This window comes from Lactuca virosa, chromosome 7 (genome assembly GCF_052849685.1).
Source record: "Lactuca virosa cultivar CGN04683 chromosome 7, Lactuca_virosa_CGN04683_v6, whole genome shotgun sequence".
NCBI classification, from domain to species: domain Eukaryota; kingdom Viridiplantae; phylum Streptophyta; class Magnoliopsida; order Asterales; family Asteraceae; genus Lactuca; species Lactuca virosa.
In genome coordinates, this window is record NC_136432.1 from 109,875,670 (window position 1) to 109,889,079 (window position 13,410).

Sequence of the window (13,410 nt, forward strand, 5' to 3'; positions counted from 1 at the left end):
GTCTCTAAAACATAAAAGGAGGATATACCATGGAACAATACCTCGGTTAGCAATGAAAAGGAAATCAAGTTTGACGAAACGGACAGGGAAGATATCCAGGATCCTCACCATGACGGACTCGTGATAACACTGTACATTGCCAACCACTTCGTCAGAAGGATCCTTGTTGACGGAGGATCCTCGGTCAACATCGTACTCTTGGACGCACTGAATAGGATGAACATCTCGGAATCGGAGATAATCAAAAGATCCTCGGTCCTCATAGGATATAACAGAGAAACAAAACACAACATCGGGGAGGTAAAGCTACCAATATACGTAGAGGGGGTAAACTCTATACAAAATTTCTATGTTATTGACACCTTATCTTCTTATAATGTGATATTAGGAAGACCATGGATCCACGAGATGAAAGCGGTTCCATCAACATATCATCAGTGTGTAAAGATGCCTACTCCGTAGGGAACAGTGAAGATCATGGGAGATCAATAAGATTCAAAGGAATGTTATAAAATATCTATGAAGCCTACGATGAAACCCCAACAAGCATAGAAATTAAGGCATGAGGCACAACATGTTCTAGAAACAAGGGAGCAAGATGTGAAGGAAGTGCCCCTGAGCAACAAGGATCCTGAAGCCAAAGTCCTCATAGAATCCTCAATACCTGAGCAAATTGAGCAAGACTTATTAAACTTCCTTCGAACCAGAAGCAAGATGTTTGCCTGGAAACACGAAGTTATGGCAGGTATAGACAAGAGTATTATCACTCACAAACTTAATATTGATCCTTCTTTCAGACCAATACATCAAAAGAGAAGGAAGTTTGCACCTAAAAGGAATCAGATCATCCAGGAAGAAGTGGAAAAGCTTCTGAAGACAGGGATGATTAAGGAAGTGAAGTTCCCGAGATGGCTAACTAATGTAGTTATCATACAAAAGAAGAACTACAAGTGGCGAGTATGTGTAGACTACCCGGATCTTAACAAGGATTGTCCTAAGGATCCTTTCCCTCTACCACACATTGACTCCATGATAGATGCAACGGCTGGCCACGAACTCTTAACCTTCATGGATGCTTCAACAGGATTCCAACAAATCTAGATGGAACTATCCGATCAAGAAGATACAACATTTATAACACCAACATGTATATATTGTTACACTGCAATGCCTTTTGGTCTTAAAAATACAGGTGCAACATATCAAAGACTGGTGAACCGGATGTTTAAAGACAAGATGGGAGACACTATGGAGGTCTAGATTAACGACATGGTTGTGAAGTCAATGAAAGATAAAGATCATCTCAGGGATCTCAAAGAAGCCTTTGACATAATAGACAAATACAACATGAAGTTGAATCCGTCTAAATGCCACTCTGGGATGAAGTCGGGAAAGTTCCTAGGGCATATGGTAACCAGGAGAGGAATAGAAGCAAGCCCAAAGCAGATCAAAGCAATCATCAAGCTGAAATCTCCATCTTCAACAAAAGACATCCAAAGGCTAACCGGAAGAGTAGCAACACTCAAAATGTTCATTTCAAGATCCTCAGAAAGGTGTAAGCCCTTCTATGATATCTTGAAGAAGAACAAGAAGTTTGAATGGACCGAAGAACACGAAGAAGCTTTTCAGGAACTCAAAAGATACTTAAGTTCCGTGCCACTACTGGTGAAGCCTATAGATGCAGAACCACTTTTCCTCTACCTCTCGGTATCCTCAAGTGCGGTAAGTTCTGTCCTAGCCAAGGATCTTAACAGATACCAACATCCTATCTTCTATGTAAGTAAAAGTCTTCTGGATCCTGAAACTAGGTATTCTCACCTCGAAAAATTAATTCTTGCATTAGTAACTGCTTCTACTAAATTAAGACATTATTTCGAGACACATACTATACATGTGAAAACTAATTATCCTATTAAGAATATTATGAGAAAACCAGAGATGTCAGGAAGGATGGCAAAATGGTCAGTGAAGTTAAGCACGTTTAACATCAAATATGATCCAAGATCTGCCATAAAGTCACAAGCATTAGCATACTTTATGGCTTACTTTAGTGATGATCTACAAAACGAAGTAGACATCGAAGCTAAACAACTCCTAGAAGATGAAAACTTGGGAAAATGGACACTATTCACGGATGGATCTTCAAACCAAAAACGAACTGGGCTAGTGATCATACTAAAATTGCCACAGGGGGACATCCTAGCACAGACAGTTAGTTGGGAATTCAACGTAACCAACAACGAAGCGGAATATGAAGCACTCATCATGGGACTACAATTGGCTAAGGATCTTCAAATCAAGGATCTTCAAATATTTGTTTATTCTTTATTATTAACCAATCACTTCAATGGATCTTATGCAGTGAAAGGTGAAAGATTAGCATTATACCTCGAGATCCTCAAAAATTAGCCTCTGATTTTGAAAACTTTAGCCTAACCCAAGTTCCCATAGAAGAAAACACAGAAGCAGACGCATTAGCCAACTTAGGATCCTCCCTAAGGATCCCACCAGAAATAAAGATCCCTATAACCCACATAATAACTCCAGCTATAGAAGCCCTTTCTGACAAACCCGATGGCCTTGAACAACCAATAAGTGTAGCAGCCATCGGAGATCCTGACCCTCATATCCCTCCCCAAAGGGATCCCGATGAACGTGATCCTTGAAGAAGTCCACGATCATGGATCCAACCCATTATGGAGTATCTCCAAAATGGCACGATCCCAGCAGAAGAAAAAAGCGAAAGAGCATTTAGAACAAGAGTCTCAAGATTCGTAATAATCCAAGGTAAACTCTATAAAAAGTCTATGGCAAGTCCATACCTTAGATACTTGGAAGATCCTGAATTTGCATAATTCTTGAAGGACGTACATGAAGGAGACTGTGGCAATCACACTAAGGGCAGATCCTTATGCTCCAAGGCATTGAGAACAGGATACTATTGGCTAGCCATGAAGAAAGATTCTTTACATGCTAAAAAGTGTGATGCTTGCCAAAGACACAGCAACATCCTACATCAACCGACAGAACCTCTACATCCTATTATCTCTCCATGGCCATTCATGAAATGGGGAATGGATATAGTAGGGAAATTACCAATAGCTCCAGGAGGAAAATTCTTCATGTTGGTGATGACTGATTACTTCTCGAAGTGGATCGAAGATGAAGCCTTCGTTCATGTTAGAGACAAAGAGGTAGTCTCATTTATTAAACGTAATATCTTGACCAGTTTCTGGATCCCAGTTGAAATCATATGCGACAATGGATCCCAAAGAGGACAAGAGACTTTTGCACGAATTGGGGAATCAAAATGATAATATCCACTCCTGTTCATCCCCAAGCTAATGGTTAAGCAGAATCTAGCAAAAAGCTCATAGTAAACAACTTGAAGAAAAGGCTAGATAAAAAGAAAGGAATATGGTCAGAAGAGCTTCCTTTCGTCCTATGGGCAGATAGGACTACTTCCAAAGTAGCCACATGTCAGACCCCCTACTCCTTGGTGTTTGGGACAGAAGCAATGATCCCTACCGAAGTAGTGATCCCGACAGCAAGATACTTGCTCCAAAGTCAAGAAAGTAATGACAGGATCCTAGCCCAGGATCTTAACACTGTTGACAAACTCAGAGATCTTGCCAATATACGCATTGTTTTTCATCAACAAAGGATCACCAAGGCTTACAACAAGAACATAAAAGTCAGAAGATTCCAAATATGAGACTTGGTATTAAGGAAAACATTCCAAAACACCAAGGATCCTAGTGCATGTAAATTAGTTCCTAAGTGGGAAGGACCATATCTCATAGATGCTGAAGCAGGAAAAGGAGCATATTGACTAGAAACACTCGAAGGAGACATTTTACCAAGATCCTGGAATGCTATACATCTCAAAGCATACTATACGTAAATAAAATTAATTGATATTCAAAAAAAACAAGGTGCACATATTCTTTACCTTAAACTTTTCATCATTACTTATTTTCTCCTTGAATACGTTACTAACTTAAGCATTGGAGGGGCGTTAGATAGACTAACTCCCACCCCTATCTGACGTTTTCTATGCAGAACAACGTACAACTAAGGATCTCCATAAGAAATGATCCTGAAACATAAGGATCCTCAAGGTTGAAGATCCTGAAAAATAAGGATCTTGACACACGAAGATCTCAACATCTTAACACTTGAACAATTCCATTATATCAACGGTATGATCTTTAAACTATCATATACACAAGCTAGAGACTGATCATCTCTCCTACGCTTAAGGGTACTTAATCCCCACTAAGGTTTAAAGAGCTAATTATCTCTTTCACATGAACTAAGGTTTATAAATCTCACTTGAACGCACAATATCTAACTATGGGATAGGAATAAGGGGATCATTTCACAATGTAGTGGCTTGGCAACGCTCTTATCTTTGAACATAAGTTAAGATCCTTAAGGTTTATAACATTTTCATGTTATCTGAAATTGGAATCTTACCCCAGAAATTACATAAGGTTTATAACATCTTCATGTTATCACACATTGGGATTTTCCCCCAAAAAATACACACGAATCATAACATTTTCATGTTATCATAAGTAGGGATCTATCCCATGAAATATGTCACAAGTTGGGATCCTCCCCAATACATAACATTAACATGTTATCAATTGAACTTATGATGTTACCCAAGAATTTTGTCAAGGTTTATACCTAAACAGGTTATCCTAAGAAGGGAATTCCCCTGTATGATCTAATGATTAAATATCGTCATCACTAAGGATCCTCATCATTAAGGATCCTCATCCTTAAGGATCCTCATCATTAAGGATCCTCACCATATGGATCCTCATCAGTAAGAACCTTATCATCAGAAGTCAATAACGATCCTAAGTTCTTTCCTAAGTTGATATTTATCCTCAATAAATTCTAAGATTGAAAAGCTTATGAAGCTTAAGGAAAAACTTGAAGACAATCAGGTTCCATCTATCCTTATTCTCGAAAAGTCTAAGTAAAGTTTAAGGATCCTGAACTTTCTAGGATCCTAAACAAAAATTATTTTGTTATCAAAATTCAAGTATACTAAAAATGATTCACTAAAAGAATTTTGTCTCAGGATTGTTTGTAGGAACCAAGTTTTCCAGGATCCTGATTATTTAAGGATCCTAGTATCGTAACAATCATGCAGAAAAATCAAGAGAGAGATATAAAAAGAAAACACAAACATTGCATTCAAAAGGGGTTGCGCACCAACCCAACCAAAAGATTAATTGCTTTACATTACTGATGAAAACAAAAACTACCTAAACTAACGTTTTGCAGGCCTAGACCTTAGCCTGGTCATTATCGGCTGCATCCTTCTTCTCCCATCCTTTGGTCAGCCGAAAATAGGATCCTGATTGGCGGTAGCAGGCTTTCCAGTCAATTTGGTCAGTGCCTCGCGCCAACCGTCCACATCCTAGGAACCTGCATTCTCCAGATCCTCCTCAAGAAGGATCTTGGCCTCCCAAACAGCCACCGCAGCACTGACCTTTGCATCAGAGATCACTTCCTCCATCTCGAGCAAGTACTCCTACTCCTTTTCAGCCTTCTCCTTGCTGAGCAGCTCCACTCTCCTCAATAGATCCTCGTTGGTCGCTTTCTACATCCTTCCTGTCCCTGAAGGGCTTGTTCAGCCCTCTCCGCTCGGATCCTTAGATCAGTGGAAACATGATCAGAGACATAAAACAAAGACATAGTGGGTCAGCAAAAGGTAGAATAAAAGATAGAACGAGAATAAAACCAACACTTACAGCTTGGGAGAAAGAGACCAATTTCTGGAGCGCTTCCTCAGCCCCATGGCTCTCCAAAGATAGACCTGCATACTCAACAGTTTTCCTTTTCCGGGATCCCGGGGTCTTCATTGTCAAATCAACGGACGGTCTTTTGGGAGGAGGAGAAGATGAGATCTTCTCCTTTTTCACCGTCAGCTGATCCTTCGACATGGTTGTGTCAAGATCAGCGAGTGTGAAGCGAGCACTGGAGCGAGTGACTTTGGATCCTATATAAATATATAACAGAAGACTATTAAAAACCTTCATCACAAGCGAAAGGAATCAAGGGTCCTTACCTGTCGACATGAGGTCAATGGCAGAAGAGCATTCTTGCAGAGTGGCTTGATCAAATCGAAAGGATCTCTCAGCTTCAGACAGGGCCAAGAACTTCTCGATCTTCTCTTCAGATTCCTCGGTAATAGGGACGAGCTCTTTGAATTTGAAAGCTGCAAAAAAAAACAAAAAAAATAAGAAGATGTGAATTCCAGAATCCTTATATTAATATAAAAGAATCCTACCCTTCTTGACCCAGACATTCGACAGGAGATCCCCACTAGGAATAGAGTTACGTCTCACAAAAAGGTATTTTTCTTTCCAAGCTCCGTCATTATGCTTGGTTTTCAGGACTAGAGGAGTTCTGTGGGTTTTGACTTTGAGGAGAAAGAGAGAATTCCCGAAGGTTGTGAGATCATACATGCAGGCCGGTTCAGGAAGACCTATACCAAGGCCTTTTGACTGATTTACTTGGTCAATCCAGTATAGGATCCTCCAAACAATCGGCATGGCCTGAATATATGAGACCCCAGTCACCCTGAAGAATTCAGAGACAATCCCAGGGAAAGGGTATTTCAAACCCAGGGAGAAGGGGTATTCGGGGAAGCACACCCAGGTAGGAGAAACAAAGTCAGGTTGGATGAGAGTGTCAACGGGCCTAAAAACGGCTTTAGGAGGGAAGGCTCCATTGAGTCTCAAAGACTCAATATCATTGTCGCCAAAGGAACAAGTATCCTCGTATGAGAGAATCCATTGGTCGATGAAGTCGTCTTCAGGGAGAGCTAAGATGTTTTTGCGAGAAACGGCCATTTTTCTAACCATGATAGAAGAAGTAAAAACATCGAAGAAAAAGAGATAATTACCTTCTAATAAATCGCCGGTAATTGAAAGATAGCAAGGGAGAGTAAATAAAATCATGAGACAAACCATCTCTATTTATACTGAACTAACAGCTGATTTGACCGCTTGATAACGGCTAGTAATCCATCCGTTAGAATTTGAATTATTCTAGCCGTTAAGGGTTAAAATTTAAAAATTACTATTATCTCTTTTCATTTATTTACTTTAAGTTATTCCTTCAATATTATCGAAACTAACTCACTTATTTTCAGGAATAACTTGGGGGCAATTGTTAGGGCCAGGATCCTCAAAGCATTTAGGATCCTCAAACCTCATCAGATATTCAGGATCCTCAACTATCTTAGGATCTCGGGTATTACCGTTATTATTATTTACTAACATTTATAACGGTTATATTTCATTCTTAACTAACACATGTGCATAAATAGTCAACAGAAGACTTATTCTCAACAGAGTTTTGTCACAACTATGCTAAAGACTCGGAATACCAAGTCAATCAACGTTCACAAAGCTGGTCATAGAGGATCCCGGGAATAATAGACATCTTGTTAGCTAGTTTAGATTATAAATTGACACATGTATCTCGCACACGACACACTCTACTTACTCTTAGCTTACTCTACAAACTTTTTCACATGTTCTTACTGAAATACTCTTTGTAATCGTCATTTTATATTAATAAAATCATCAAGGCAGGTGATCATTATCACCTCCCAAGGTTTTATACCGGAGATCCTAGCAAGGATCAAGGGATTTCCTTATAGACAATCGTGTCAGTCTCCTTACCTTTTTCTATTTCACAATTCAAACATCACAACCTCTCATTCAATTTGGTTGATTTATACTTGTGTAATTTTTGACCAAATCACCTATTATCTGTGTTCCTGATATCTATGCTAGATGAACAATTTATACATGTTTTACTTGATTTAAACTGTATATGTATTTTTATACCTATAAATAGATTGGGTAAAGATGGGTAGATGAAAGATGATATAGATAATGAGAGATGGAAGATGATATAAATGATGAGCGATGAAAGATGAAATGAATGATGAGAGGACTTGACTTTAAAGATGACATTATCTGGCAGAGTATAGATGACAACCACATACTATTCTAGACAGTCCAGTGGAATGCTAGCAGGCTCGCAACCTGTAGGTGTTTGTGAACCATGTGTTCATCAGATGTACTCTAAAAACCCATTGACGTGTATTGTGGGTGGACTCCCTAAAATAGTACTATCATAAAAGAAGATAAACCCTGGCAGCTATGGACTTAGTGCCTATTAGATAAACACTGGCAGTTATGGACTTAGTGCCTAATAGATAACACTGGAAGCTATGGACTTAGTGCCTATTAGATGAACCCTAGCAACGATGGACTCCATGCCTATTCCTTAAGACAAATCCTTAGGATTAAATATAAAAGAATACCTATTGACAAGTATCATGGAGGAATCCCTGAACTAGTACTATCAGCATAGATGATCCTTAGGGTAGATCCTTAAGAATAAAGAAGATAACGGGAATGAGAAATTAGGTTAATTTTTTGATGATTAAACATATTGATTATATTATTGTGGGTTGAAAACCCTATGTACTTTCCAGGTTTCCCAACCTGACCCACTCAGTTTATTGTATCATACGTAGTGATATTAAAGATACATTATGCTGAGAGATTCAAGGAGTATTAGGCCACTAGTTTAATTACTGTAAGCCTTGTAATATTTCGTTATGTGTATGTTTCTGTATTGATGATGACATCCCAACGTTTTAATATAAATAAAATACATTTCCTCGGAAATGATTTGATAATATCATTATCATGTTTTTGGGAACAAATTCTGCAATATTATTCTTCAAAAAGGATACTCTGATTTTTAAATAAGCATAAACAAATCGGTCTTTTCTGGCCGTGAAATTAGGGGTGTCACATCAGACCTATCACATTATGCTTGACTGGGTTCACATTGTTCCTTCACTGGCCTTCCTTTCTTCTTTGGTGGCATAGATACCACACATCTATTTCCTTTCCCTTCTAACTTATCCTATATATACCACACATTTATACCTTTGTCTGATGCCATTTCCTTTCCCTTCTAAATTGTCCTATAGATACCACACACCTATACCGTTGTCTGATGTCATCAATCATTTCCTGAAGTTTCATCTTTGGCTTATTTGCAACTTCAGTCATATAATGTCTTCCAATCCATTTAGGGGAAACAATGGATCCAAACTTAAACTGCCTAGAACATTCATGGCCACCATTCATAACTTTGATATGAAAAAATCTTTCTTTGTACATCCATGCAACATAAAGTCTGAAAGGGCATTTACTCTCCTCCTTCCTCTTGCCACATCTAGCTACAATTCTTTTACTATCACATTTTTCGAAGTATATTCTATAACCATGTGACATGCATAATTGGTGACATAAAACTTCAGTTGGGCAGGAGATTCAAAGATTTCACCAAGCTTTGGTACCATCTTGTCCCACTTGATGGTTGGGTCATGAATTCTATAGTTGGTTTTCAATACCTCATGTTTGTCTTCATCACTCTTCCAATCAGTAGCATGGTACACGTATGCTCTGATTTCATCCGCCATACTAGAATTTTGTAGGTTTTTATCACTTAATAAGAACTTTTAGGAAGATATCCTTACATTTATCTACTGAGTACACAAATTCTTCCTCTGGTTCGTGGTCCATGTAAATGTCGTGGAGCTCAAAATCCATTTCACTCAAGCCAGATAAAGGCTCATGTATGCCAGCAAAGGGGTCAGCGTACCCTTCGTCTGATGAAGCCATTACACCCTCCTGCATAAACATACTAAGTTTAGGAACCCATTTCAAGAAACGTTGAATGTAAACACAACAAGATCATGACCTGTAAAAACCTTACCTTTCGAAGAACAATTTTACCCTTATCGTCTCCAAGAAAACCCTCTTTTGTAAAGCTTTTCTCCGTGTTCAGTCAATGGAATGGGAAAAGGTGAAAAGTGATCGGGATATAGAGGGAGGATGAGGATGCGACAATTTAACGTCCCTAACGAACTTGGGGTTTTCTCTCAAATGGCGTTAATGAGCCTTCCAGCTAAGAAAGTGGTTATTGGTTGATTAATGGGAAACCGGTTAATAGGCAAAAAATGACCCATTTAATGCAAGTTTGAGGTAAAAAAAGACATAAATTTGTAATTTGGGTAAATCGGACAATTTTGTGCAAACTTGAGGGTTTTTATGCCATTATCCCTTTTCATAAATTTTGTTTATTATTAGATTATGACAAAATTACATAAATGGTCTATATGGATTATTAAAAGTCACAACTTCAGTTCCTATTAATTTTTTTGATGAACGTGGTCCATATGGTATCTATTTCTTGTATGGTTGGTCCCTATGGTTTCATTTTATTACAAATTTGATATGAAATTACTATTTTACCCTTCATTAAAAAATTTATTGATTTTTATTAACTATTTTTATAATTATCTAAATTAAAAAACATAACAATATATCTCTAACCCTACCCACCTGATGTGTGCATAATTATCTACATATTTAATGCATATTTCTAATACTTTTAGCTACAATTATGCTTAATATGGAACAAAAGATACTTATTATGTCTAAAATATGTTTTGTAGTGGAAAAGACTTGCTCGGGACAAAAAATGGAGCATACGAGGAACTGGAAGCAGGAAACGGGAGCTAAAACAAAAGAAGAAAAGAAGAAGACTGAAGACCACATTGTGGTGACATGACCACGATGTGGTGAATTGGATATTCAGGATCATCATGTTGACTTGGCAGACACAGGATTACACGAAGACCACGTCATGGTAGCGGTCAACCACGACGTGGTGGTTAGATTTCCACAATTATAAAATCCCGGACATTAGGTCGAAATTAGGGGGATGCATTCGGTTGTTAGAGGTTAATTGCGACTAAGAACCCTTATAAAACCAGAAGAATATCGAAATTGAAGTGAAGCTCAAGATTTGAAGAATATTTATAAGGAATTCAACATTGATATAGTTGGTTTACTTATTAAACTTATTTCTAGCTTATTTTACTTAGATCTAATGTCTTTTTCTGCTACAATGAGAGGCTAAACACCTTTTACTTCTGTTTGGTGAAGATGAACTTGATACTTATGTGTTGATTTTGATTTTGGATGATTATATTTGATTTTACTTGTGTTTGATATATATATATATATATATATATATATATATATATATATATATATAAACCCTATCATGTTTTAGTTCTAGTTTATATTACTTATAAATCAGATTTTGTGTGTTAATTGATCATATTAATTACACGAATCTATCTCTTAATTGTTTATGATCATTAAATAATTAGAGCTAGGATTAATAACATCTTAGTTTAAGTAGTTAAAGCTAGTAACTTTAAATGTGTTAGAGAGCATAATTAGTATTGATTTGTGCTTGGTTGCTTGAAATGATCATAGGAGAGTAGCTCATATCATTCATAGTCCAATTGTGCTATTATCAATTTAGTGTTTAACTTGTGCATGATCATTGCCTTTTCATTTATAAATTTGTAGGCCTTGATTGCTATTTAAGGAATATTATGATTAGGGTTTGCTCTCAACTCCAGCTTCCATCCTTTTTAGATGTGAATTTTCTCACTATACATTGTATTGCAGTATGTATCATTTGTAGGTTAGGATGTTGATATGTTGTAGTAATATATTATATAGGTAGATGGTTATGATTACCCATGTTTACATTTTATTGTTTATTTGTATATATCGACATATTTTGGTTAGGTTGAGGTGGTCCAATTGTGTGTTGTAGGCCAAGAGGCCCGGGCGATCCAGTTCATACTGTAGGTCCAAGAAGTGCAGCTTGACTTGGTTGTTGTAGGCTCCGATGGTGAACCGGCCTTATGATGTAGGCCTTGTGTGCATGTAATGTAACATCTCAAAAATCACGATAAAATATTTCATTTTTAAATCAAGGGGAATCATTGTTTTCAGACAAAACCCAAATCAAAACCAAACGTTTACAAAACATTGTTCTCAAAAATAGAAATCATATATATCAGAGTGTCCCAAATCAGTATCATCAAAACCAAGAGGATGTGCACGATTGTGCCTTTGCTTTCCCACGGTCATCTGGAGTACCTGAAACATAAAACTGTAAGCCACAACTTAGTGAGTTCACCCAAAGTACCACCACACAAACATATAACAACATGCATATTTGGTCCACAACTAACTGACTGGATTACCCCTGAGTCCACAGTATGCGTCTAGCTTACCTTCCAGCCCACAAATCATGTCTGACTTACTCCTGAGCCCACAACATAAGTTTGGCTTGTCTTACTGGCCCACAACTTATGTGTGGCTTGCTCCTGAGCCCACAACATAAGTCCGGATTGCCTTTTCGGCCCTCAACTTATGTCCAAATTGCGCTCGATTTTGTTGGCTTCCGCACAGAGCAGTATTGCCTCAACCCAACCGCACTATGTCAACATATATATAATAGATAACATATATCCATTAAATACATAATCATATAACCAATCAACAAACAAACAAGCAGATCTAAAGATCACTACCACATAACAACATCCCATATACCAGGACACAGATCTAACAGATCAATACAACATAACAACATCCTCTATACCAGGATATATAACCCGGTGGACCGACATTGGTGCCTTTGACCCACTAGTACCGTGAGGAAAACTCACCTCCCAGTCTGAAAAAATAGCTTAACAGGACACAACTCCGAATATCAGCTCTACCGGTCACCTAATAATTGGAAAATGACCAAACTTAACTATAAATCAAATACCCAAAATACCCATAGGTCAAACTTGGTCAAAATATGGTCAAAGTCGGAAAATCAAAAAGTCAGCTGAGATGACTCAGTTGAGTACGCCTAGCGTACTCAGCTTGTTCGCTTAGTGTACTCAAGGTCCAGATCGGACTCCCCAAGGGACTACGCCCAACGTACTCAAAAGTTTGCCTAACGTACTCGACCAAAAGTTTTTTTCCCATTAAGTGCTTAATTCCTTAAGTTCTTTCGTCCAAATGCATATCTAGCCCCTAAATATCATTCCCAACCATGAATAAAGTTGGATGAAGTTCTTCAAAATTAATAAAAGGACAAGGTGGGCCATTTTTGTGCACTCAATACGTCTAACACAAAAGGTTCACTGACACCCCCTTTTTTCATGCATACATTGCTCATATTTGCACCTTTTGTTTAGAAAGAAGTACAAGTTCTTTTTATGTATATTTTCTGAAGAGGAATGTGTGTCAAGTAAATATAATGTATAAATAAAAAACATGATAGAAAATAGAGATAATGAAACATGTTATAATTTTAAGAATTATATTGATGTCATAAAAAGCAAACATAATACAAATTGCATAAGCTATTGAATGTATTAAATGCCTTCATAAATAGTAATTCTCAAGTGGCCATTCATCT